General features: G+C 43.1%; 1 long non-coding RNA gene across 1 annotated transcript; it reads right to left on the reverse strand.

Moving 5' to 3' along the window:
* Positions 1–2719: 2719 nt before the first annotated feature.
* LOC135446184 (uncharacterized) lies at positions 2720–22352 on the reverse strand. The gene is made up of 3 exons (XR_010439693.1): positions 22229–22352; positions 4753–4913; positions 2720–2829 (listed from the first exon to the last, which is right to left on the reverse strand). It is a non-coding gene; the product is annotated as an uncharacterized LOC135446184 (long non-coding RNA).
* Between the last annotated feature and the right edge of the window lie 5211 nt (positions 22353–27563).

Raw genomic sequence — 27563 nt, forward strand, 5'->3', positions numbered from 1 at the left:
ATTCCCCTAGGACTCAGGAGACCTCAGGGAGACTGCAAAGCTCTGCTCCTCCTGCAGATGACCCAGCCCATAACCGCAAGGAGCGGGCAGAGGGAGCAGCCTTTGCCAAAGCTTGGAAACTGTGGGGGACCAGTGAGGCCAGGGGGTGGGGGCTCAGGAGGCTCCCTGCCCTACCTGCAGGCTGGCAGAGCCGTGTGTGAGCCCAAGCCCCTTCTCCCCAGCTGCTGAGGCTCTGGGAGCACTCCCACATTTGGACACCGCCACGCTGACTGCAGCTGAGCACATCCCTGCAGGGTGTGCCAGGCAGCCCTGGCAGGAGGCTGCTCTGAGCCAGGCTGCTCCTGCACACACATGGGGCTGCTTGGAGAGCAGCTCGGGCTGCCCCACAGTGCAGGCAGGGCAGGGGCTGGGCTGGACTCCACAGACTCTGGTCCAGCTGACCAGGGCTTTGTGCATCCCTGTGTTCCACAAGAGCTGCTCTGCTAGCACAGGGGGCTGGCTGAGCACACGGAATTGCTGGGAGCCCCTGGGAAGGCAGGCTGGACCTCAGCTGCTGCTGCATAGGCACAGAACAGAAGTGGAACCAGTTTCATGCTCAGAACACCCATCTGAGCTGGAATCTGCCCATTGGAGAACAGGCTGAGCTCTCAGCTCAGATGAAGGCAATTAATAAAAGCAGTAATAAGAAGGAAACTGTAGCTGTTCTCATTGTGTGAGAGCAAGCCAGCCCAACCACTGTGTCACATTCACGGCAGTGCAGGTGGGTCTGAGCAGAAAAACACCATCCCCATCCTCAGAACTGGCACCTGCTGTCCTCTGCTCTGTGCCCAGGCAGTGATTTACCTCCTGACAGCCATCCCAGGGCACTTCTGTACCATGCTTTTCATGGTGCTCCAATGACAACAATGCATTACATTTTCTACAAATAAAGGCTGTTTTACATTTTCCCTACTCTTCATAAAGTATCCATTCAAGTGCTTCATACTACAACCCATTGCTGAAGACAAAAATTATGGTAATTTGAAGTTGACTCTTTACCTGAGCAGATCTCTACCATGCCCATGTTTTACATGGTGGCAGCAAGGTCAGAATTAATATTTGGAAAATAAAGGCAACATCACACTGAACACCAGCACCCTCTGCACACATTTACACAGACACACACACAAGAAAGGTAGCGCCTCAGGGAGGATCTGTGTCCCTGTTGCCATTCAGCCTCAGTGTGAGCAGGATTTTTTTCCATTCTCCCAAGAATTTGTAAACTTTCCCAACCAGTTCTAAATGAAGAAGAAGTAGCACATATAACAACTGAAGGAAAGTCTGAGCAAAACTGTCTGTAACCACTTAAGATTCAAATACGCCAGAAGTTCCTAAGTCATCTGATCCTAATTTCTGAAGAATTTAAATAGGACTTGTGCTATGCTATATGCCAGAAACTATAAATACAATGCTTTCTCTTATCAATCTCTTCTCCTGCTTTGGGCAGCTTGATAGCATTAGCTCAGTATCTGCAGTATTCCTCCTTCCTTCCCTGAGCAGGGCACAAGGAACCTGTGAGAGCTCCCTGCTGATTTATGTCCAAAGCCGGAGGTGAAACTGCTGGATTAGAAAATCGCACTGCACGGGAACTAGGAGCCAGCCCACACAGGCTTTACAGGAAGAAATTATAGAAGGAGGCAAACACAAGAGAAAACCTAGAGCGGGGATAAATGAGCAAATGGCAAAGTTCACCAGGAGGGAAGGCTTGCGTGCTAGGCTGTGTGTTTACAGCGCTCGCTGCGGTGCATGCACAGCCCAGGGATGTGCTCCTGCCGAGAGAGCAGCTGGGACGGCCCGCTCACTCTGCCAGCAGCAGGCTGAAGACAGCAATTTCTGATCATGTAGCAAGGACAGAGCATCCAGAGATATAAAAACACTCAAAACAGTCTGCTAGCCAAAACTAGTGAGCACGGGAGCTGAAGATTTGTCTTTAGCTAAAGTCTCATTGTTTGGAAATGCGCTGCAGATTATCTTTTCAAGCTGAAATCTAAAAGTCCGCTGATTTATTAAATTGAAATATTCCTCTTCCTACCTGTCTGGAATCCAGAGTGCTTTGTCTCCTGTGGTAGGTATGACATGAATCAGCTGGCCTCAAAGGAGCCAGTGAACCACACAAACAGGAAAGAATACGTTGATCAGACTTTCAAGCTACCTTAAGACACAGCACATCCCTAAATATCTATTGCTAAACACAGTTTAATGTTCACAGGATTAAAAGTTCCTTGTTTTTCAGTCACACCAACAACAAAACATATTTTCATTTTAGGAATGTTGATATTTCATCCCTGCTCCAAGAATTTCAGCTAAAAAAATGTCACAGAATTCCAGTTCCACTCAAATCCTGTCTATGACAGGGATATTAAATAAAAAGTCTTAATTTTTATCTTCTCAAATAGAATTTTCAAAATTCAACACAAGCAAGTGGTTGTGGTTGTATTATCCAACAATAAGACATATAAAATAAAATACGATGCAACAACACTATAAGAAAATCAGAAGCAAATATTTATAGCTATAGAAATCTATATTGGGCTAGAACAGATTTGGGGACTTTGGATGTTGAACCAAAACCCAGTATTTTTTTCAATTAGAGAAAATGTTAAAATAAATTAATATTTATAGTCTCAAATGTTCCTTCGTTTTCTCTGTGATTACTTAACTCTTCTAAAAACCTCTTGAAGTTTAAGTCTTTTTCATATAAAAGTCATTTCAAAACATCACATTACATATCATCTTTTGATTATATTAAAGCAAAGCATCGTGGTTTTTACCTGTAGGAAACGCTGACATCTGAAAAAAAAATCACTTTATCAGACTTAAAAATTAAAAAAAAACCCACATCTGTCACAAATATTTTGGCACTCTTTCAGTAACTGCTGTGGCAGGAGGAACAGCTAACACAAGAATTTAGTTTACAAGACTTCCAGTCCAAGCTCTACTGATCAGATACTTTTTAATCCATCTAAATCAAATAGGCCAAGATTTACCAGATCCAGTAATCTACTCCCTCTTAAAACACATCCCTTTACAGTTTATCTGTTTAAGACTATTGGCACTTTCTCTAGACTCCATTGTACTTTAGATGTTGGTATTCCTGAGAACACCTCAGAGATGCTGTTTCTTTGATGAGTCTTGTATCTTAATTTATTGAAAATTCTCATAAATACCTTTTTTTTTCCCCTACTTAAAGGCAAAACTTTAAAATCAACCTTTCTGTTCCATTTCATTTGACATTTCTTTATCATCAAGCACTCCCACTGAAATCCTATTTGCCGTAATGGGTAATTCAGAAAATATGTGACCTGGAAAACTCAGATGAGCAAAATCTGACACATTTCACTCTTCTTGGCAAAAAACTCAAAAAAGATGACTGGTTCCTAGAGATGTAACTCCAACCCAGAAGAGTTTGTGTCGCCACAGAGCAGGAAAGCAGAGTGGTGAGAAGGGCTAAGCACTCTGGAATATTTCCTAAATCCAACATGGTAGCAAGCAGCCCTGTTGCTGTCAACTCTGCATCCCCATCTGGTGTCCTGTAATGGTTTTAATGAAAGCTCTCACACATGGTGCTTAAAGTAAGCCATGTGTCTGCTGGGGTGCATGAAAAGATGTAAATGCAGTGTAATATGCCAGAGGATATAACAGTGTCAATGTCAGAGCTGGCAGGTTCCAGCTGGGGCAGCCTCGCGGAACAAAGGCAGCCCTTGGCTCCATTCTGCCCTGTGCTTCTCAAGTCCCAAGTGGGGTGAAAGAGGAGGAAAGCTGAGGACCTGGAGCAGATGTGGGATAGCCAGCTGAGGGCACAGGGACACTCCCACAGCCACCTCGCTGTCCATGGGGCCGGTTCTGACTGGAGCCATCCACCTCAGATGGCTCACACAGGGACGGAGTACACAGGCCCAGGGACCCCTGGAGCAGGACTGAGCCCTTGAGCAGCCTTTCCCCTCTGCTGCTGCTGGCCACAACCTGAATCAGCTGATTTAGACAACCATGGAGAGAGCCCAGCAGCTCAGCTCTGAACGCCACAGCTGAGGAAGGACTGCATTTCCAGAAGCACTCCAGTAAAACATTAATGGCTTGAGAAGCCCGTGGAAACCCAACAGCACTCCTCTTCCTAATATCTTTCCAACCTCTTCCCACTAAATTAGATACATGGTGAAAAGGAATTAAATCTAGAGATTACTCATTGCACAATGAATATTTGTCCTGTTACAGCACTGGCTGTCAGGAGAGGGGGGTTTGCAGCATCTCTGAGGTGTTCTCACCAACATTCCTAATGACCATGTCTATTCCCCATAATCATTTCCCTCTATATCAGACCACTAGATACATGCTGACAATACATTCTTCAAGACTTCTGATCCATGGGAAAACCTGGGAAAATCTATCCCAATTGGAATATCCTGTCCTGTGGACTTCTGTTCCACAGGGAAAACCTGGGAAAATCTATCCCAATTTTCAGAGCCCTGTAAAGATGAGATTGACTCTGCACATCATATGAGCTTACAGTAATCACAAATCCATGAGAAATAGCCTAGGTAACACTCCACCTTTTTGGACTGGTTGGTTAGTTTGTTTTTGGGAAAAAACTCCCAATTGTATTTTTGTTTTCTTAGAGTATTTAGCACAGAAAATTCCTGATCTGTGACTAGAGCTTGAGGGTGTTAACACAAATTACATAACATTCCCCAAATCTGAATTAATTCATAGACTCACCAGAGGCTGTCTTGCAATGATTTTCTCTTGAAACTTGATTCAGATGACGGATGATAACTCTTATCTTCTGATTACAGCTCGATGGTCTGATAAAGACTATAAAACTGCAGCCATTAAGTTTCTCGTCCCTGAATTCCCCCTGAGCAGTCTCCTGAGATCACCTGAAACAGATAAACAGAGATGTGAAGAGCATGCCATGGAACTGTTCCAGAACTGATACTGATAATATTACTTGGCTTTACATTTATGCTAATACCAATTAAGCAAGCTTTATTAATACTTGCTGTCATTTCTTGGAGCTGCCTTACAAAGCAATCTATACTAGAAGCTTTCACCTTGCCCCCATGATGAAAATCAAGGACTTTCCACACTCGTGCTCTGAATGATGTGGCAGCAGAGGCAGCCTTCAGAGAGAGGGTCAGCAGGCAAACTAGACAAGAGCAGCAATGGGGGAAATGTTGCACAGTCACTTTCACAGGAAGGGCCATGTTCCATAGATTCTCCTCATTATACTCAAAAACACTGATCAGAAATTTCAGTTGTGTATTTTCAACCAGCCCTCCCAAACCTTCATGGAATAGCTGCAGGAGGGATTTTCCTCTTGTTTGTAACCAAGTTGCATGTCAGCAAAGTTCAGGAGCCGTTGTTAACTTTTCTCTTTCCTTTTGCTTGTCTGCAGAAAGTTGCCAAATCCCAATTTATTGTCATCCCTTCAAGTGTTTCTCTGCTCAGCCTGTAGGACCAGCATCCTTCAACATTATTCTTGGAATACAATGTCTTTCTTTCTGCTGCTATCATCAAACCCTGCTATCACATAGTTTTCCCTTTATTTTTCAGACATCCTAATTTCACTTCCCCTAAGTTTTCCAGAAAACTGCTTTAATGTAATTGGGTTACAAGGAATGATACAGGACCAGGATAGAGCAGTAGGGATAATTCACAAGAAGCACAGAACAGTTTGGAGAGGACCTTAAAGACCATTCAGCTCCCACCCCCTTCCATGGTCAGGGACGCCTTCCACTAAACCAGGTTCCAAGCCCTGTCCAGCCTGTCCTTGAAAGCCAAATTGAGAACCCACCACTAGTTGGAAGTTTTCTTTTGAAGAGTGATTATCATTTACTAGCTACTCAGATTGGGTACTGGTATAACTGATGATTACATTCCCAGCAACAGAAAAATAAGACAACAAAAGGTACATAGCATTTCTAATGCTCCCATAACCTTAGTATAAGCACCTTTGAATTTTTGGACTAGTGTGGTGCAGACATCCTCATCTAATGTAAAACACTGAGACTTGAAGAAGATGAGTGACTTTCCCAGGAGATGCCATAAAATCCAGAGCAGTACAGGGATTTCAAAATGTATGTTACAGCCCTACTTGCTGAATGTGGAGAAATGGAAATGAGTCAAAGTCTGTGAATTCCAGCTTTGCTGAATATTCACACCCCTCTGCTTTACCCAAAAGCACAATAGGCACATACAAACCTGGTACACCAGTTCAGGTGTAGGTACTCCAAGCTTTTACTACTCTGCCTCTAAGCGGTGCTTCCTAACAGAAATTTTACCTCACCCTAAATGTTTTCATGCATCATTTCTCCAGAATGGCTGTAATTTATCACCTATTTTGTGCACAATATGTGCAGCAAGAACCAAGACCAGCGATACCGCTGAAGTTCTGGTTTGACCTCAAATCAGCCTTTCTGAGCTCAGCTTAACTGTGTCCTCGTGACTCTGCGTGAACTTCAAAGAGCACTTGGAAGACCACACAGCTCTTCCTGCAAACAAGCCAGCAGGACAAGAACAACCCCTACCAATGATGTCGTAGAACGAGACCACACAGAGGATTGCTGCAGTGCCCTTTGGGCTTAAAGATGTAGGGGGTCTGAACTCCCCTCCACCGAGGCCGAGCCGCGGCAGCGCCAGAATCCCCTGTGCGCGGCATGCGGTGAGCTCCGTGCCCACATGGAAGGGTGGAGAGCTGCAGATGAGCTCTGTGATCAGATACCTCTGCTGGCTCTGCCCCAGCTTGCAGCACGCCCTCCTCAAAGCTGAACGGAGCCCAGGTTGAGTTCACACCCCAGTACCTGACAGGTTGCCAGCTACAGCAGCCTCGTAGCCACTGGGAAAGCTTTGGGACCAGGTGCTGCTTCACAGCAACCTGGGGGCATTCTGCCCTAGATAAGCCCCATGGCAAGAGACAACATCACCCCTTGGATGAGTGAAAACTACAGGACACACAAACCATCATAACATCCTGTCCATGGCAAGGGGATTGGAACTGGATGTTCTTTAAGATTCCTTCCAATTCAAACCATTCCGTGATTCTATGATTCACCTGCTCAAATACTTCCTGGTAAGGAGCCCAAAATAAATCACAACCCTTGCAAAAGCAAATTTCTCTGAAAATGTGTTTTTTCAAGTTGCAGTATTTACAGAGAATGCTGACATGAACATTCATCTCTAGATCAGAGCCAGCTATCCTCAGAAGGACATGGAGTTGTGCTCATTTATTGTGCTACAAGGAACAAGCTTTCACTCTTCCAAGAGTATGACAGTGCTTTGAAAAAAAAATAGGAACCCCCCTGAATCTTCTGTGGTGCACAAGCATGAGCTGCAGTTTGCATGTGAGTCCTCTGCCACTGAATTTCCTCCTTTGCACAGAAGCCAAACAGGGCAGCCCCTGAGCCAGATCCCTGCCAAGACTCTGATTAAAAACTCACTCTCTGCACCTGTCTATTTATTTCACCACTCTGCACCTGCAGACTGGTTTCAAGAGCCTCATTATTGCTCACTTGTCTCTGGCCTCATTCTGACACAGACAAAATGCCACACTTCCCCTCTAATGACCATCACAACAGCCCCAGCTCTGAGCAGCCTCTAATAATTTCTCCATTTTTTTCCTGCTCACCAAATATGTAACAATGAACAGTCATACAGCATGCTGAAAGTAGAGTGAATGCAATTTCTAGAAATGGAAATCTGCTCTAAAAAAACTAAATCAAAACAGGTAAATGATACAAAAGGAGAAAAAAATGGAAGAAATAGAAAACAAGAGTGTAATTGAAGACAGTGAGTGACCTTTTTGGGTTCTCAGAGCTTCTATCTGGAAATTTATGAATGCTGCACCTGGAGAGGCCTGCACAGCCCTTGTATTGTGCCTCAGCCCCTAATTTCTGTTCTGTATAAAAGGTAGAGGGACCCAGCACTGACTCATCTCATTGCTGCTGGTGCTACCACAGGCCAGACTGGAGCCCTTGCTCAAGCCAGTCTGGGAACAAAACTGCTGGAACTCCAGACTTTTCTTTGAACCTCTTTTTTTCCAGCCCTCCTTGTAGGTTCTCCCTGATTGCCTTATCTATTTCCCCACAAGACGCACTTGGAGCTTGATTGCTTTTGCTAACTAGAAAAAGAGTAAAATCCCTCTTCTCCTATGGACCTATGGTGTCCTGGGCAGAGGACAGCCCATGCAAGGACAACTCTTCCAGGCTGTTCTACTGCCAAGGCAACACATGGGAACAGCTCTTGTAGGAGGTGCCATAGATCTGTTTTAGGGCACAGGTGACAAGCAAGAAATGACCACAGCAAAAGCCACCTTGCCTAGACCTGGTGAGCCTGAAGTGCTTCTTCACATGGAAAATCGATGTTTTGTTTCTTACAGTATCAGTTATGCTTGTAAAAATAAACTTCTTACAATACTTTCTGTATCCATACATGTGTTAGGATGTGAAGTTCCAACCTTTCAGATACCATCCTGCTGCTTCCCAAGGGACATTTTCACAGGGTAGACAAACAGGTATTTTTAAAGAGATTCCAGTACAAAATTTTAATGGGGAAATCAAAGAGTGAGAGTTTTGTTTTGTCAAGACAGCTTTATCTTTAATCCAGAAGATATTCAGAGAGGATATTGTACCACATGCACTTCCAAAGGCACAGCAAGGACAGAATATTACCAAATTCTCACTGGTTGTCCAGCCTAAGGGTAGCAAACCACCTCCAGGAGAGAGCTGTGCCATACAAATAGAGGATTTATTTAGACCTGTTGGTCCAGGGAGATGTGGAGGCAAAAGCTCCAGTCTCATTAGTGCAAGCTCCTATGTTTTAAATCAGGACCAAAATGGGAGAGGAAAACTCAGATCTTGGATCTGTACCATCAAAGAGAGAACAAAGTTTACCCAGTGAGTCACAAGTCACAAACCAAGTGTGTATTAATCTTCCCCCTGACACATTTCTTCCATCCATCAGATCTAGCATTGTGCTGCTCTAACAGTGAGGATACATCATGTCATTCATGACACATGATGATTCCCAGATGTTCAGAGAGCTCTGCTACCCAGTGGAACAAATGGGTGTTTACAGTAAAATAAGCACCAAATTTAGCAAAATTGAAGATGAAGTTACAAGTTAATTAGTGCAAGAGGGCCTAAGCCCCATGATATACAGCACTCATATTTCTTCAGTAGATCCAGAAGAACAAATTGAGAAAAGAGTCTAACAATTGAATAGCAGAAAATGAAAACCAAAAAAACCCACCCAGAAAGTCACCCTGAGAGAAGCCAGAATAAATAACACCACTGCCGAGCTCTGATGTAGCTCTTCTGGTGGAGTTCCTGGTGATGAATAAAAGGAGCTCTGAGTCAGGTGCTTGTAAATACAGTCATATGTAACAGCAAATCAATGAGAAAGGTTGGGAGAGGAAAAAGGGTCTAAAAACCTCTCAGAGAGTCTGTGAACCTCTCAGCTGACTATAAGAGCTCCTGATTCAGGCAAGAGCATCACAAATGTCTTTGATGGTTATTTGCTCTTAAATTTCTCTAGTGGCGTATTGAGGAGCAGCTGGAGAAGGTGGACACCTACCTGAGGCTGTGGGAGGAGATATGAACTGAGCCTGGCTGACTTAAACAAACTGAGGCAAAACCAGCGTTCCACTGGACGGCCTGAGTGCTGATGTTTCCAATCTAACACATGGAGTGGAGAATGGCAAACTCTCAAAGCAGACACTGCTAAACTCCAGTGAGATCAAAAATAACTCCCTGTTAAAGGCTGTCCTAAAAAGTTTAATGCTCTCAAAAGTCAGTAGAGCTCTCCAGGTCTTCTGCTAAATCTTCTTTCCTCTCCCAGACACTTCAGTCAGTACTGAATGGAGCCATGCAAAAAGAATCCAACCCACCCATTCTCTGGCAAACCCAGGAGACAGGAGCAGCTCAGGGAGCCCATGGCACTGCCAGCAGTGGGGATCCTGCTGACCCCAGAACAGCTCTCTGGAGACAGAGTTCATGCAGTGACACAGGGCCAAATGCCAGCACTGTGCCTGGATACCTTCCTTATTCTCTGCTAGAGAACAAATTCATTTTCCATATAGCACTAAATAGGCCAACTTTTAATCTGGCTTGCAGTCCTGAAAACAACCTGCAAAAAACAGGTGGGAGCCTCCTTTCATGCAAGCCAAAAGACAGATAAAAATAGATTTGAATTGCCATTGAAAATATGGTAAAACAATCCTTTTCCATCTGCTAAAGCAAACCCTGGGAGTAAGTGAATTAGCAGGTCCCCACAAGCAGACACTGAGCAAGGCATTGCTGCTCATTAATTAAGATAAACGTGACAGCAATCAATTGCCTCTACCTCTTGAAGGCATCAGTCAGAGCCCAAAGCTGAGTGTGCACCTTGTCTGTCCCTCTCAAACCCTGCTCACTCCTTCCTAATTGTTCAGAGCAGCACTTCCCCACATTCAAGTGCCTTTCCTCTCCTGCCATGTCCGTGTCCCCACCCAGCCCGCTGCTAAACCCCGGTGCCACCTCCTCACTCTGAAGTTGGCCACAAGCGATGAGTTTGAGATGTAAAAGCCTGGGCATTTGCAGAAAGGGCTCTTACACAGCCAAGATGTCCTTCTAGAGAGATTAGAGCCCAAGGCCATCATTAGCACCCTGATCACCCACACTGACAGTCAGCTTGCCAGAGTTATCCTGAAGGAAGGATCCTCAGCACCATCTAATTATCCCAAACTTCAGCCTGTTGCTCAAGAGAGTGCCTTCTGTGGATAGGCTGCTTAAAATACCCCATGTACCCAGGCATGGAAACACAGACTTCCCCTCAGTCCAAACACAACCAGTTTAATCAAGTCAGACTGTGACCTGTCCCAAGCAGAAGGGAGATAGAATAGTTTTTGTTTATACAAGCGGGGAGAAAAAAGCAGCCAAATCCTTGTCTCATTTATGGTAATGTAAATCTAGAATAACTGGATAAATATAACCAAAGTTAAAGCTTTTATAAACAGGTATAAATCAGATCAGCTTAAACACATGCAAGTTTTTAAGACTCTTTGGCATCTTTTAAACCTCAGTTTCTGGTTAGATGCTCAGTCAGGCTGAGTCCAGCCTTTCAGCTGCCTGTTATTTATGGGACTGTTCACAAAGCCGAGTGGTCACCCCACAGGACATGTTTAACCTCCATTTGCACGACACTTAGCAGATGTGTAAACTGAAAGGCTGGCAGAATTTGAGTGTGCACAACTGGGGGACAGTGCTGTCCCTCAAAAATATAAAGTATCAAATAGAGCCATTAAAAAGCCAAAATTAAAAATCAAGATCATGATTTTTCATTTCAGATTGACATCAAACATTCAGCATTTTTTCCCATACAATCAAAAGTTCAGAGCTTAATTTTTTTTTCTTTTTTAGTTTGAACTGTTGAAACATTTTGACTGAAAATAAACATTTTGACATTTCCAAGTCAGAATGTATACATGTGGTTTGTCAACAAAATTAGGTTAGAAATCGCAAAGGAAGAGGTTTTCATGTGAGGTTTATATTGTACTTCCTGCTTTTTGAAGAAACAGTGCAATCATGTCCAGGTCAAAAAGTTAAGAGGTGCTCAAAAATGTTAACAATGAATTGCCCACTCTCCTTTAATCTCAGATCAGTTTTGAACTCAGTTTGGATTATCCCTGATTTTATTCAAGATAATTCATCTACTTCTCCAGCTGCCTAGGCAGATACAGAGACCTGGGCTACCAGTGACTTTCATGCACAAGCTAGGATTAGAGGTGTAGAAAAGCACAAAAATATTATTATTACATTTGTATGTGTTTTCTTGAACCAGAAGTTTTGTTTTGCACCTTTTAAGGGTGAATGCTGGCTCATATTTCAGATTTCTCTTCTGCATTTAGCCTGCTTGGACACAGCTGAGAGATTTCAAACATCAAATCAGTTTGGAGCTGTGTGAATTCCTTCCAGATATGACTTTTCTTGGATGTGTAAAGACTCAGCACTCAGAGAGCACCTGAATGACAACTCAGCTGCCACAGGGACTGGCACAGCAAAGGATCTGAATGAGAAAACTACTGGTCATGCAATTATTTTTACTATTTCTTTATTTTAACTGCAATGCAGAGAGTAAGAGTTCAGGCAACTGAATATTTTAAATCTGTGCCCTCAATGTGGAACAGAACTGCATGGCCAGAAGAATTACATTTGTCTTGCTTTTATTTTAAACTCCTGTATCTTGATTCTGGCAAGAAGTTGAAATGCCCAGAATAATTCTCTTTTCTCACTATCTCTGGATTGTCTTCAAGCAAGGTAGCTGGAAAGATTGCAATCAAAATCATATCCATCTACCCCTATATCTTACTAGTCAAAGCTTATGTGAGTTACAGAAATTGTTTATGCTCTTGCAACAGGTGTTGATCTGAAAAATCAAAAATCAACAAAAATAAATGTATTTTATGACTTTGGAAAATGCAAATCAAAATTTTTTTTTAGAGAGAGGTTTATGTGTATATATAAAAACCCAGTAAGAAACCAAGACTATTTTTCTCTTCCATATACCTACCTCTAATTACTATGTGTTTTATGGTAATATATCCCACTTATATAATTAATTGGTATTTTAGAAGGGGGGTCTTATCTTAAAGAGAGAAGAGAAGAGAAGAGAAGAGAAGAGAAGAGAAGAGAAGAGAAGAGAAGAGAAGAGAAGAGAAGAGAAGAGAAGAGAAGAGAAGAGAAGAGAAGAGAAGAGAAGAGAAGAGAAGAGAAGAGAAGAGAAGAGAAGAGAAGAGAAGAGAAGAGAAGAGAAGAGAAGAGAAGAGAAGAGAAGAGAAAAGAGGAGTTGATACCAGGTCTAAATTATTGGAATAAATACCTGAACCATATTGCAAACAATACTGAAGATAGAATATCTTTTGAGGCACCCTGTCTATCCAAAGTGAAAGGCTCTGAGTCTCAGGGAGCAGCTGCTCCTGAGCATCACATCCCAACATCCAGCAGAATGGCCAAGCAACAACGAAAACAAGCAAAATCAGGAAGCAAGTTTGAAAATGCAAGCAGCTGTTTTTCTTGTTAGGCATAAATTTCATGCCATTGGATTCTCAATTCATGTTCTATCAAGAGAACAATTGAGATCCAAATATTTGATGTAACATTCAAGTATTTTGCAACACAAGCAGTCCAGACTTCTCTAATTTTTGCCTTTTACAAAACACTCATAATATTTTACTCCTGTCAAGGGCTTAAATTTTCTTGATGGAAAGAGATGATGTGGGAGGACAAATGGCTGAGATGCAGTGCTTAATCTATTTGAAAAAAACATCTCTCTTACATCAAGGATTCTTTGCTAAAATAACAATGAATCAAATTAACTCCATGGACACAACATTAAGCTTCCCTTGCACCAGAATTATGACTTTTAGACAATGGTAGACTTAAAGTTCCTTCTAGCCAAGCACTAGACTGACATCTTTGGGAATTTAAAGAGTTGCACAAAACCAAAAAGAAGGATAAATCATTTTGGAGGAGAGGATAGTCCATCTTTGAAGCTGTTGGTACAGAAATAGCCACAGGAAGTGGAAATGAATGCAACAGATGAATGTAATGTACACAACACCTTTTAATTTGTCCCAGTGAATCCAAAGGGGTATAACTTAAAGAGTTTAGTAGTTCAGGAAGTACACATGTTGGATAAATAATTGCAAAGTCTTCAAGTAAAGCAGAGGATTGCACTAATCCCAACAGCCTCTGAATCTCAACTTGCTTAAACTCCCTTATATTCACTTCTGCATTTGGTCCTGGGAATGGGACCTGCTACATAGTGATTTATTTTCTGGGGGAACAAAATGAATGAGTGGTATCAGAATCACCTGAGAGCCTTAGGTGCAGGTCACTAACAATATTAAACATGTGGATGAGTGGAACAGCCTAACAGATTCCAGAAAAGGAGGAAACTGATGTGGAAACATGCACTGCCTCTCAATTGTCACAAGGAACACCAATCCCAAAGAGCTGAAGCTCCCCATCATCAGGGAACAGGAATGTTATTTGCAAGGGAGCAGCAGCCACCAAGCAGGAGACAAAAGTCTTCAGGAGCTCGGGTTTGTCCAGGAGTGGGACTGTTGATTTATTTCCTGCAGCACTGCAGACTCCAGAGCCAGGAATACAACACAGATCTGAGCTGTGGGCTCCCAGACAAGGTTCAAATTGTCCTGCCACGTGAGACCTACATGGCATCACACTGTATCCCCCAGAGCTCATCACTGCCTCCTCACATGGTGCACACACTGGAGGGGAAGGAGAGAAAGTGTCAGCCTGGAAGGGGAGAGGTGGGGTAGACCAGAAGGTCCAGCAGCTGGATACTTATGATGCAGCTACTCAGTCTCCAGGAGAAGCTTGCAGTAGCAGCCAGGCCCTGACTGTAAAAACCAGATACGTGTAATATTTCTAAGATTATTCTAGCATCCCATATCCTCCTCCGAGTTGGAAGTGCCCTGATTTCATCTTCCCACAGATAGGAGAAATAAAGGCTTATGTCACATAAAGCTAGGAGCCTTTTGCTCAGCAGATGGATGGCCAGCTTCCTGCTCTCTTAGGTAAGCAATAGAGGAAATTATACTGTAATTCAGAGAGCTTCAAAATAAAATGGCTTTTGGCAATGCTTAGACTTGTGCTAATATCACAGCAGTTATTTCTGTCAGCTTCAGAGTACTGTGCTGTGGCCAATTAATGGAAAAAAAGATGAGAGTCAGTTAATTGCTCTGGGATTTTCTCTCTGAATGTTCAGGCTAGATTAAGGAAAAGGCCTTGCCCTTGCCTCTACAGCCTCTTATTTCCAATTGGTGTTACAGCAGCGCTGGCCTCGCTGCTCCTATTAAAGGTCAGTCAATGTTTCCACTATAAACCTCCTTTACTGCGGATTTCACACAAGTGTGTGAGTTTCATTTACTCTGGAGTGAATCACAGTTCTTCTTGACCTGGAAATGGAGGTGTTTTGATCTGTTCTTTAAATCTGTATGCTCATTTCAGTATTAACCTGGGACATCTTCAAAAAAGGTTGTTTCTAACACACATTCTTATTTTAAAAGATTCCAAGCATAGATGATTCCCTTTGGATAAGTGACTCCTTCAAAACACCAGTGGTTTCCTGATTTAGTCCCAAAGCAATACTGGCAGCTCATTGCATGTTATCTGAGAAACTATGGTTATCAAGCTTTATTATTCAATAGAGGGTGGGTCACTTCTGAAAAATGAAAATCTGAAAGGAAGGTATTACTACTTGGAACAATTTCAGTTTCCAAACAAAAAGTTGTATTTCAAAATGGGCTGTGCACACAACCAGCAATTGGACACAGCACAATCCCCAGGACAGATTATGAAAATTGTTTTTGCCATTGGGCAGGAAAGTAAAAAACACTGAAATAAAAATCCTGCATTCTCCAAACTTCTCTAGAAATTAAGTACTCCATGGGATATCTCTAGGGCAACTGATCGTCCCTTTGTAAAATGAATAATCACCAAGGAATTATTTGTAAAGTCCCCTCATTATACACCCACACACATCTTCTTTCCCACTGAAGCAATATCTCCTGCTGTCTATCTTCTGCCTCCCTCTATTGGGAAGAGGCCCCCTCCACAGGTAGGAAGGCCAAGTGCCAGCTCTGGTGTGTTACTCCCTGCTCTGCCTTAGCTGGGGCACAAAGGACACCCCAGCCAGCAGCCCCCTCCCCAGGGCTGAAGCTGATCCCTCATTCCCTTTTGCCCTTGCAGGCACAAGAGCCAGGGAGCCTTTTCTCCCTCTAGAAAGGAGCTGCAATCAAACAGGAGGAGGCTTACCAGAAAATTCAGGTGTGGTGTCACATACCTGTCATTGAGGTGAGTAAAAAAGGATGGACAGTGAGGATACCTAAGAATTTGGAAATAGTTTTGTATTCCATGCTACAATTCTCAACAGGAAAAAATCAAAGCACCTCCCGATCAGTCATGCTTTTATTCTCAAGGAATTATTTGGTGGAAATTCTCCAATTTGTGACGTTTCACTCTGAACAAAGCAGAAGCAAAATTATTTCTCCACGGTTATTTGCATTCTTTGCCCATCCCTGCTTTCAGCTTTAAGTCTCTCCACACGCACCCAGGTTTGCTCATCCCCGCCCGCACACCTGGTTCTCCGTTAGGGCTGCCTTGGCACGGCCCCAAAAGCAGTGCATCTTGAAGCCAACACCCAATTCTCATGCAGAGGACAATCCCACACCTATGGCTACGCTTTCAAACTGTCTAAATGCACACAGGGCATCTGCAGAACTCAGCTGCAGAGGTGTAAATTTAGGCTGTTACTGAAATCTTGATGGAAATCTGATAACATTCTTACTGAGTCAGGAGCAGGGCTTGATCTAGCTCAGTCTGTTTGGAGGAGGTCAAGCTAAAGGCAGAACTCCCTGTGAGGACTTTGGAGCCAGAATGGCCACAGAGGCAATTCTGCCATCAGGCTGCACACTCTACCCAGTCAGGTGAGAGTGGCCTGTGTATCTCTGTAGCAGTTCCAGGTAAATTGCATTTTCACACTCTTCTTCTCAGACTTAAGGATTAGAAACCTGATACTTCAAAACAAAGCTGAAAGAGCTGATGCCTCATAGGCTTCCATGAGCTGGCACCAGAGCTGCAGTTCAAGGCATCTTAAACTTTAACATGGAAAAAATTCTTTACTCCAAGGATGGTGAGACCCTGTCTAGGCTGCCCAGAAAAGCTGTGGATGCCCCATCCCTGGAGTGTTTAAGGCCAGCCTGGATGGGGCTGGGACACCTAGAGGACGGTGTCCTTGTCCACAGCAGAGAGTATGAACAAGATGATCTTTTAAGGTCCCTTCCAACTCAAGCCTATGACTTTATGTTATGAACATGTACACAGGCACAGGAATCTGCTTGGATTGCAGGCAGCATTTCCACAGTGATACCATGTACCAATAAGACTGGAACACGTTCAAATGATGGGCTGAGCTCATTGACCTCTGCCAGCATCAATTCATGTAGCCATGCCTTCCTATTAATCAGTATTTTGCAGGTCAGACACCAAAGGCAGCTGTTACAGAGCAGCCAGCTGCCATGGAACACCCTGGGGAGGACACAAGTGCATCTGAAGAAACAGAACTTGGAGCAGTGCAGCTTTGTGCGTCTCCACCTTCATCAGTGCTCTGCTGGGACAGCAGGGAGGCTGCTCATGCAGAGTGGGAAGGATGAGTAAAGGAAACCATGCTGGAAGAGAATCACTAAAGAAAATCTCTCAACCCAAAAGACCCACTCAGAGTATCCCTGAGGAGAATGAGGTCCTCTGGCTGGCACAATAAACCATGATCTCCATTCAGAGGGAAGAGGAACTCCTGCTTTTAGGCTTGTCAGTTAAGTGGGCTCGGCCCAAAACAGAGGGACAGCTCAGTAGTAACTTGGATCTGCAATTATTTACTTTTAAGTGAGGTTTGGCTCCCAGTTCCCAGACTGAAGTCAAGACTTTCTACCCTTTCCATGTTGATTGACCTTCTTACCACTTACCTCACCTGAAAACACATGACTCTTACAGGTCATTTTAAGGTGTGAGAGTATTTCATCCTGCATTTGTCAAGGGCTTCTCCAACCCTGTATTTCTGCATCTCTGCATTTACAGTATGGAAAGCCCTCTCCCTCTTAGGCCATGTTGTACAGACGATGAGAAAACCTCCTATAACATCCTAACAAAACATGCTTGAACAGAGCCAGCAAGATTTCACTATAAGCTATTTCTGTGCGTTACTTCTATTGCATAATTTAAACAATTGACAATCAGCCACAGAAGAACACAAGATGTGTTGAACAAGAGAGGGGATCTTCTTAAGTCACACGACGCTATTACTTACTGTTTCCAGCTCATACTTTCAGTGTCAGAGCACCACAGAAAGGTGGGAGAAGACAGAGGTTGTCCATTACTGTCTCAGCTGAGCTGAGTCTTTGTGTGCAGCTGCTGAGTGACTGATGCCACTGTCCCTTTTACTTTCCTGAGGGACTGAAATGTGTTCAAGCTCCGCTTATTTACTAACTTTTCAAATTGTAATAGGCTGAGCTTTTATTCACTCAAATTGCCTTGATTTTCTTTTCTTTTTCCTCTTTTTTTTTCCAGATGGAAACTATCTGGAAAGAAACCCTTCAGTAATAGAGAAACCAGCAACTTGTGGGACGAGTTCGGGACTGCTTGGGAAGAAGAGACCCAGGGAGCACACGTTATTTATCTTGCATTACTCCACTTTTTTCCAAAGGTGTTTTTATATAACATGACAGGTTATCACTTCTTGCCTTTGGCTACAGATGGGTAGGACTGCAAACAATCAAATGCAAATCAAGAACAGTCTAGAGCAGACACACCATTGTATTGTCATGGCATCACTCCTACTCACTCCATTAGTCAAAGCACTCCCTCGGTTGGGTTGTTTGGATGGAGTAGCTGGGTGGAGATGGAGTGTGTGGGAGGATGGCCCTTCTCCAGCAGAGCAAACACTCTCCTCGGGGGACGTCTCTTACGACAAGGAATTCCTCGTGACATCATGGGCTGCTTGACGCGGGAGTGATGTGCTCGAGCTGGAATGGCTCCCACTGAGTTTTATAACACAGCCAAAATAGGATGAGCAAATCCTACAAGGATAATCAATTCAGGGGCGTGGCTGTACTCAGACCAGGATTTCTCCTTCTCTCCTTTCCCAATAGTAAGATGTGTTTCAGAAATGCAGCCTCTAACCCCAAGAAGGCTGGATGCACTCACTGACTGTGGTTAGCAGAGCTTTCCTTTTGCTGGGTTTATGCACAAAATACCAACTCAAAAGTTTTCCCTTTCATGATCAATTAAAAGAAATCTCCTTCACACAACCTCATAAAATAACCAAACAGTCTTCACGAAGAGATCAAGTAGTTTTAAAACTAAGACAGCCGTGCTTTAGATTTAGATCTATCTTTACTATTTAGAAAAGGGCTGACATTTTCTTACCAGAGAAAAAAAAGAACGGCAAATTTGGGCTAGATGAACTAAGGAATTGTTTGTCCTGTCTAATTCACCACAAACCCAGGAGACATTTACTCAAGTGCTTCACATCTCAAAAATGTTCTCACAGTGTACAGACCGAGCTGGCATCACTGACAGAGGACATCTCATCAAAACGTAACACATTCTATAAATCACACAGTGGGCAGCACCACGGGGATGAGAAATATCCTTTTTGAGCTGGTTTTGGTTAACAGAGCAAAGCAAGCCCTGGTCAGCACGACAAAACACAACAGGAAAAGGCAGACCAGGGATATTCAATCTTCTCTAACTCCTGGGTAGAGTTTTAGGGCAGGAGCTTTTAACTCCAATTTTCTGTGCTTTACTTAGCTTGGAACAACTGACAAGGGCAATTCCTACACACTTTTGTTGTTTCAACTAAAACAATCGGGAAAGGACAGGTGAGTATGGCTTCACACATCTAAGTGGGTAAAAAATATATCCTGGCCTGATACTACAAGAAGAATGTGATGAGACCCAACAAACTGTACACAGTACAGTACACAGGACCTGATATTAAAAAACCAATCAGCTTGCCTCAAAAAATTAAATTTTTGTCTTCTAGAAAAAATGCATTAAGAAAGAACAGACAGCTTTAGTGAGATGCCATAATCTGGTATCAGCAAAACAAAATTCCCAAATAAATCTGAGCTATTATTACAAGGGAAATATTGTACAGTAATTATAATTTAGTGAGAAACTAAATTGAAACTTCATTGACAAAATTAGGGGAACATGTACTGTGGCCATATCTCTGCATTGGATCTGCTCACAAGGAGCTTGGTGAGATGGAAGAAGGAAAGATTTGGCTGCTGGCAAAAAGAATTTCTCCCCTGCACTATGAAACAGTCTATAAGCTCAAATATAAACTCACAGTAAGAGTTTCCAATAATAGGCAAAAGTACAGCACACAATTATCTGTGTTACACAGCGGCTGAAATCTCCTTTGCAATGAATGCTCAGGCTCCCCAGGAGGTGAATCTCTGCCCTGGCTCCTGCAATAGTTCAGGATCTCTCCCCAAGCACAAGCAGGGCAGGTCTGACCCCAGCTGTTCTCCACATCCCAGAACACCATCCCCCAGGTTGTATCCTACTTCTCCTTGACACCACACTACACAAACACACCCTCCCAGGCCCCAGCACACCTTTCCCATTAATTGAAATGTTTTTCACTGCGGAGCACATGTGCATTCTTCCCAACATGTGTAAGAGCTGCAGGGGCCCGGGGGAGCCGCAGCCCCCGTGGCGTGCAGCAGGAACGCAGCCAGCCCGCCTGAAAAGAGAATCGCCCTGAGCAATGCTTATTCTTAGATTAGCTGCACACAACAGGCAGATCTTCCTATCTGAAAAGTGCATATTTGGAGAGCTACACCGCCTGCCAAGGCTTTCCCAAGTGGCTCCCAGGTGCACCAAGGCTAGCAGGGGTATTAGAGAGAAGGTGAAAACAAACTCTGGCATGGGAGAGAGGGAACACACTAAATTCTCCTCTTAATCCCTGATATTTAAGGGATCTCTTTAAACCCTGCAGCACGAGATTTGTGATTAGTGACAGCATATGTTCTTTATTTAGGTTATTCCTATTATTCCTCTCTGTGTTTGCTATTGTCTTTTCTGCAACAGGAGCTCAAGAGCCGATGAAAGCAGCACAGGTGACTGGCAATTTTCCACGATCCTCTCCCCTCACAGTCCCATTCCTCACTCTAATTTAATCAGGTGCTTTTAGCCTGGTACATCATGCTTTACTCTCCAAGGCACGCTACACCTAGAGCTCACCTACACACTGTGTCACTGGCATCTTAAATCACCACTCTGGCTCCAGGGTAGCTCTAGGAGTATCAGCATGTACTGACTATCCCTCATTAAAATTCAGCAGCGCTGGAGCAGATGAATTGTGCAACCCCATTGTTCCTGCTGTGTGGTTGCAGGCATTCACATAATCTTATTATGACTTTTGGGTGGTTCGCATGCATATTTACACTTTAATTTTCTGTGCTGTAGGTTCAAAGAGGAGCGTGTGAAATAGTAATATATGGCTCTTGGAACTGGGAGAAGATTAAGAGTCTCCTAAAAATAAATACAAAGTGATCTAACATCACCACGGTGTAGAATATACACTGGAGCAAGGAAAAAATTCTGTAAACTGTTCTGGGGAAATTAGTATTTTTGTTTTGGAAAAAAGCAGTGTCTTTGAAAATCTTCATGTTAAGTAAAGGTTCTAATATTGTCATCTTCAGTAATGGCCTAGAGCCCTTTCCACAGAGCATATACTCACCGTGTTTGCCACCAGATAAATCCAAAATGGAATTGCAGTGCCCTCCTTGGGGATCTTCCCTGCATTTCATTAGGGACCTACACTCCTCAACCATCAGCAATTGGCAAAATGAACAAACTTAGAAGGAAATACCTAGGGCTATTTTCCCACAAGGAATTTTGCCTTAAGGGACCCATAAGAAAGAGGCGAAGGGGAAACACTTCCCCATTTGTTGTGAAATCCTTTTCCAAAAGGATTTACATCAACAACCCAGGGACACCTCAAAATATTTGAAATTTTGCATAATGCTTACAAAACAATACAGATGAGCAAGCCTTGGAAGATTACAAGGAAGTGTGGCTGCTGATGATTGCCAGAAAAATGCTTTCATCACACAAATACAGTTGTGGGAGAGATAAAGGAAAAGGAAAGACTCAAGGAACCTTGACCTGACAGGGTAAGAAATCCCTCTGCACATAACTGTGCTGAGTTAGCACACTGGCAACACCAGTCCTAGCAGCTGGCAAAGCCATTAACAACCCCTGTAAGGAAGAGTGCTTGGATTTGATACCTCAGCACTTATTCATCACCTTCCCCCTCCAGAAAGTGTGGCCATGACACCATAACAGGGTGATTTCATAACAGGGACTGGTTTGTGCCTTCCTCCATTTCCCATGATGAACCCCAAATGAAAGGTGTGCACCTCAGTGTCAGCTCAGGAGGAAGATGCTCTGAGCTCTTTGCTCTCTCCTTTTAGTGGCACACATACACTATTTCCATGTGTTTTTATTGACACAACTGTATTTACATTTCTATTTGATGTGTACAATGCACATCAGGATTTAATGGCACAGGCAGGACAAGAGTCCAAAAATTCCAACCTATTTCTCAACTACAAGACTTTACTCACCCCAGCCCTTGGCTTCTCTACAAGGACCACCAACAGAGGCAACAGCTGAAGACAACTGCAGTAGTTTTCTTTGGAACATGAACACGAGGAATTCAGCTGACACTGGAGCGATTCTGGACGGTGGGTTATACACCTGCCAGGAAGAAGCAGCTATTTAGAAGGCGCTGTCTCTGGGGTTTGTCCCTTCATTCCCTCACCAATAAAAAGAAAAGCAGCCCATCACATAAGGTGGTGCATGCTCCACGGGGCTTCTTTCCTCTGCCCCTTTCCACCTCCTCCCTTCTGGTGAGGTGGGAGAAGTAAAGAGCAGCAGGAGCAGCCATGGAGTTTCTCCTCTTTGTGGTTCAGTGCTGCAGTGTGTGATCTGTGCTTTCCTTGGTCACAAGCTGCAGGTACAGCCTCAGCGAGGCTCTGCAGTGGCAGTTCAATGGACAGTCTAGAAGGGGCGGCTGGCACCAATGCCTCACACAGAAAACCTTGTATTTACTGCTCTGGGATCAAGCAAGCCCTGCTGGCCCAAGCCTTTCCTATATATATATATATTAATGTACTTCATTACATAAAGTCTTTAACCACAGTGAGTGAAACATTACCAATGGGAAATCCATAAAAGTTGGAATCCACAGAATGGAATGTTTTGATTTGTTTTTGCCTACCCTCTCCCAGGAGACAATCAAAGAGTACACAATATTTCAGCTTTCCTCAAATTAATTATTTGTAAGCTTTTCCCCCTCAGACTTCCTTCTTGGTGTAGAATAACATACCTCCCCTCAGGAAAAAAAAATCTTTAAATTCCAGAGGAAACATCTTAGCATCTTTTATGTGGCCCAAAATAAATAGTCCATAATCCAGTAAAATCTTTCTTAAGAATAATGGGCAAGGAAATGGCTAGAAAAATAATTTCTGAAAATCCAACAGCAGAACAAAACAGGAAAATGTCTGGGTTTTGCATCTGTATTTTACCAACACCCGCTTTCTAGTCCACTGTTTTCTCACCATATGAATATTGGGCTTTACTTCATCACATTAATTAAATTGCTCAGGTGTTAGAGGCTACTTTCTGAAATAAATATCTGGAGACTTTTATAGGTGGAGAAGTATGACAAGGATGCTCTAAGTACAGAAACGCTAAAGAAAATCACTGCTGAGGGAAACAGAAACTTGTTCATCAGTTCTTGTGTTGTTAAAATCTTTGAGCCTTTTCTACATCATTCAAAGCTGTGCAAATCACCAGTGTTCAAAGTGCACAAAGAAATTCTCTCCTATCTTTTTATACAAAGTAAATATACAAACATTAGCTTTATAAGGGAATCCTTTTGTACCAGGACCTTGGAATTCTGAAGTTGTGATAGATAAGCAGGCAGTCTGAATGTGCTTAATATTGCAATGATTTCAGCACAGCTAAAAATAATGGATGCTTTTTGCTTCAGAATTTGCAATTTTTTCAGTACAGTTTTTTCATATAAAAGTCTATCTTTTATTTTCTTTGATATTTCATAATGGTTTCTCATCATATGGTTAAAAAAAAGGTATTTTGAAAGACAATTTGAAAAAACCCCAAATCCAGTATCAACAGTTATTTTTTTCTGAAACATTTAGAGTTCACTTAGATTTTTCCTGAGACAAATGCAATAACTTTCTTTCACATTCTGTAAAATCCAGAGCAGAGTGGGATCCTAGTGCTCCTAGCGGGATGTGCAGCGTAGCAGGCAGGACATACAGAACTCCTGACTGGAAGCTGAAACTCATCTTGCTCAAGTAGGAAACACTTTTTTTAACAAATGAGAGTAACTTCTCCTGGGTGTTGTAATTCTATCATCACTTGGAATATGAAATCAAGATTGGATGCCTTTCTAAGAGATGCGCTCATGGCTCAGTCCCAGATTAAAGTCTTTGATAGTTCCTGTGCTTGGTAGGAAATAATATAAAAATAGCAAGGTCAAATGCTTTGGCTTGTTTTACACCACAGGTCAAAGCGGACAACCACGATTCCCAGAGGAACTCTGAATTCGCTGCCATCATCAACAACAGTAGTAATTACCGTGTGCCTGGAATATTTGATTTAAATCCTGATGGAAGCAGTGGAGAAGGGCATGAATTATCATCAGAGCACAAGCTGTTTGAATCCTAACTCACTTTGTGAGTGAGATTTTAGGAATTCTCCTGGCTCTGATCCTTTGCTGTGGTGCAACGCAATCAAATCCAGTGTTAGTATTACAGATAAAAGTTTCTCCCTACACAGATATCTCCCTATCACAGATATCACAGGGATCTACCATCTATTTTACACATGGCAGGGAAAATATCTTTTTTCAGCTAAATCTAGCAGTTTAGGTTTAGCTATTCAGAAGTCTTTAGAAGAACAAAGATCATTGTAACAGGTCACACGGACAGGGTACTGGAGACAAAGCTGATGCTTCCACAGGTGGATGTTTCCAACAATGTCCAAGTTGGGCCAATTCTCCAGCGCAAACTAAAGCAGAGGACAGAGGTCAGTGACACGAGGGTACAAGCAGTGATCAGCTCTGATATTTAATCATTCAACACTCCTGAAAGCTGCCTTGTTACCCCTGCTGGAAGAGAGAGCTCCAAGTCAGCACAAACACAGCTCCCAGTGCTGCCCAAGGTGGGTGAATCACCCCGAGTGACGTGAGCTCAGAATAACTGCACTGACAGGTTGGCTTCAATCACTGCACGAGCTCCTTCTTTGTACTAAGATGAGTAAGGCTGTGGCTCTGATTTATTGCTATCCTCTAGAGAGGATGAACATTTTTAAATAATGTGTAAAGTAGTGGATAGGGGCTGAATCCTCTCTTTTTCCATAGTCTGATTTTGGTTTTATAATGTGGAAAAGGTGGGCCAGTCAAAAGATGCTTCAGAGCCAGTGTTTAGAAACGAGTTATCACACTGCCCACCTCTGCCATGGAAGGCAGTGTAAATTACTGGGATCATGCTAAAATTGCAGAAAAAAAATCACATCCATCACCCAGACTTCTTCACAAGCTGACTGAGGAGACAGCTGAGGGCTTTGCAGTATCATCTCTCTCATGCCAGCACCTCTTGCACCAGGCAGAAGGCAAGAGTGCTCCCTGTGGATATCAAAGAAGATGCACATGTGCATCTTGCTTTGCACATTTCCTGTCTTGGGTTTACAGAAAGAATAAACCCCAGCCAAGCCATTGCCCCATAAAATTTGTTGGCTACAGGAGCTGCTGTACCTAGCAGGAGATGCTCTGAGTCAGCTGTGGGTAAAGAAAAGCTTCCCCTGCTTCCAGCTTTTGCATAAACAGGGATGGACACATCGTGGTGACAGAGGGTCCCTGCAGGACAGCCTGCTCTGCATCTCTGGCAGGCTGCTCCAGGTTTTGCAGGAGTCCTTTGAAATTTGAAGAGTTTTTGTTCAGCACTTTTTTTTTTTCAATTAAAACCCTTCTTTCCTTTAATAAACATCAGACATGAGAATATCTAAGATTGACAGGCTTTCTTTATCCTGAGAACAAAAATGTGGAGTCTGGAATTTTGGAAGTTTTGATTTTTTTCAGTGTCTGTTTTTCTCAAACTGTACACAGGACCAGAAAATAATAAATTGAGTGGCAAGGCAAAGAGGAGAGAGGAGGGAAGTAAAAACAGCCAAGAAAGCCTTTCAAACTTCTCCAGTCCTGGTTGCTGGGGATTGTGACAGACAAGGGTTTTTCAGAGCAAGTGCACATTTCCAAGGTGGATCCCACAGTTCCATCCCAACTGTGTCTCCTCCAGTCCTTGCCAGCCCTTGGCTTCCCTCCCCAACCCAGCTGGCCAGTTCTTCCCTGTCCATGTTCCTCCTTTTAAGAAAGGACTTTAATTTATTTATTGAGTAAAACCTCATACTTTAAAATCTAATTTTTCACATTAAGAACTGTTTGCGTAAGTACACAAATGGCTTCTCCTTCACATACAAGCCCTAAAACCCTTGGAATATCAGAGTCCTCTGATATTCCTTTTCTAACTGAATAAACTGAGACGTGTCTCCTATGTTCACAACAGCTTTTAAACCTCTTAATCTCAGGCCTAAGAGTTTCACAAGGGTAAATCCTCTTGGCTCTGGAAAAACATCTCAGGGCTACACACATTTTTGGCAACACAGAAATCGCTCTAATAGCCAGCTGCAGTTCTGAACCTGCCATCTGAGGGGAGGATAAAGACTGGGGTGTTGTTTAGTCTGGAGGAGAGGAAACTAAGGAATGCATGTGACAAAATGTCTTCCAATGTGTAGGGACTTCTAAGAAGAGAGGAATGATTAATTGTTCTTCATAGCCAGCAGAAAGAGGAGGAATCAGCATAAGCTTTAGCAAAGACAACTTAGGTCAGATATTAGAAAAACATTTCAGCTATGGTGGTGAAATACTGGAACAAGCAACTTAGGAGTGTGGAATCTCCTTCACTGAAATTATGCAGACAAAATTTAGATAAATACCACTTTACAGGCAACCCAGAAATGTGGAATTTCCTTTGCTGGAGTTTTAAAGAAAACGTTAAGACACATGTCTGGTAGGCACGGCTTAGCTACACTTGATCTGTTTCATCCAGCTCAACAACCTCTCAAGTTCCTTCCAGTTACTCCATGATTTACAGGGCAGTGGTAAATTCTCCTACAATGGGTCCACCCACACCTCAACTGCACAAGACACTGAACACACACACACACTTTGTGGAGGAGCTCCAAGGAGCTAAATGCTAAAAAAGGAAATGGAAAACAAAACTGCTCAAGTCTTGGTGCACATAAGAAATCAGCAGCAGTCAGTCAGGTATCATCTCAGCAATCTTAGAGCTCCCAGTGCAGTCACTCAGTCACTGGGTCATTTCCCATCTGCTGCATGTAAGAGACCATCCCACATCAAAACCTGTGTTAGCCCTGATATCTTCTTCCTCTCATTTTCCCTTTGCTTAATGAAAGGAAGCACAGCTACTTGATGGCTGGAGAGCAATTAGCTGCATCCTGTTCAGCGTGGCTGAAGTTGTATATTTGCATTTTAATATTTTTCCTATTACAGACCTCCCTGTGCTCCCATAAAAAACACAGCCTCTAATCCCCTATTAACTGTATTTAGCAAACCTCAAGTGTTTCCTCCATTTGCAATCTGGCTGGGCTTCAGCCCTGAAGCAAATTTCAGGTGGCTGTGGTCTAAACATTAACTCTGGTCTGGAGCGATTTGAATTACAAACCAAACAGACTGTAAATGGAATCCTAAAGTGCAGTCAGAGCTCAGTCTGGGAACCTGGCTTTGTTCTCCTGAGCCTGCAAACCTCCTCCTGCACTGCTCCTAGGGCACTCCAAAAATGGGTCGTTACTCACAGA

The sequence above is a fragment of the Zonotrichia leucophrys genome, chromosome 3, assembly GCF_028769735.1.
Source record: "Zonotrichia leucophrys gambelii isolate GWCS_2022_RI chromosome 3, RI_Zleu_2.0, whole genome shotgun sequence".
Classification (NCBI taxonomy): Eukaryota; Metazoa; Chordata; class Aves; order Passeriformes; family Passerellidae; genus Zonotrichia; species Zonotrichia leucophrys.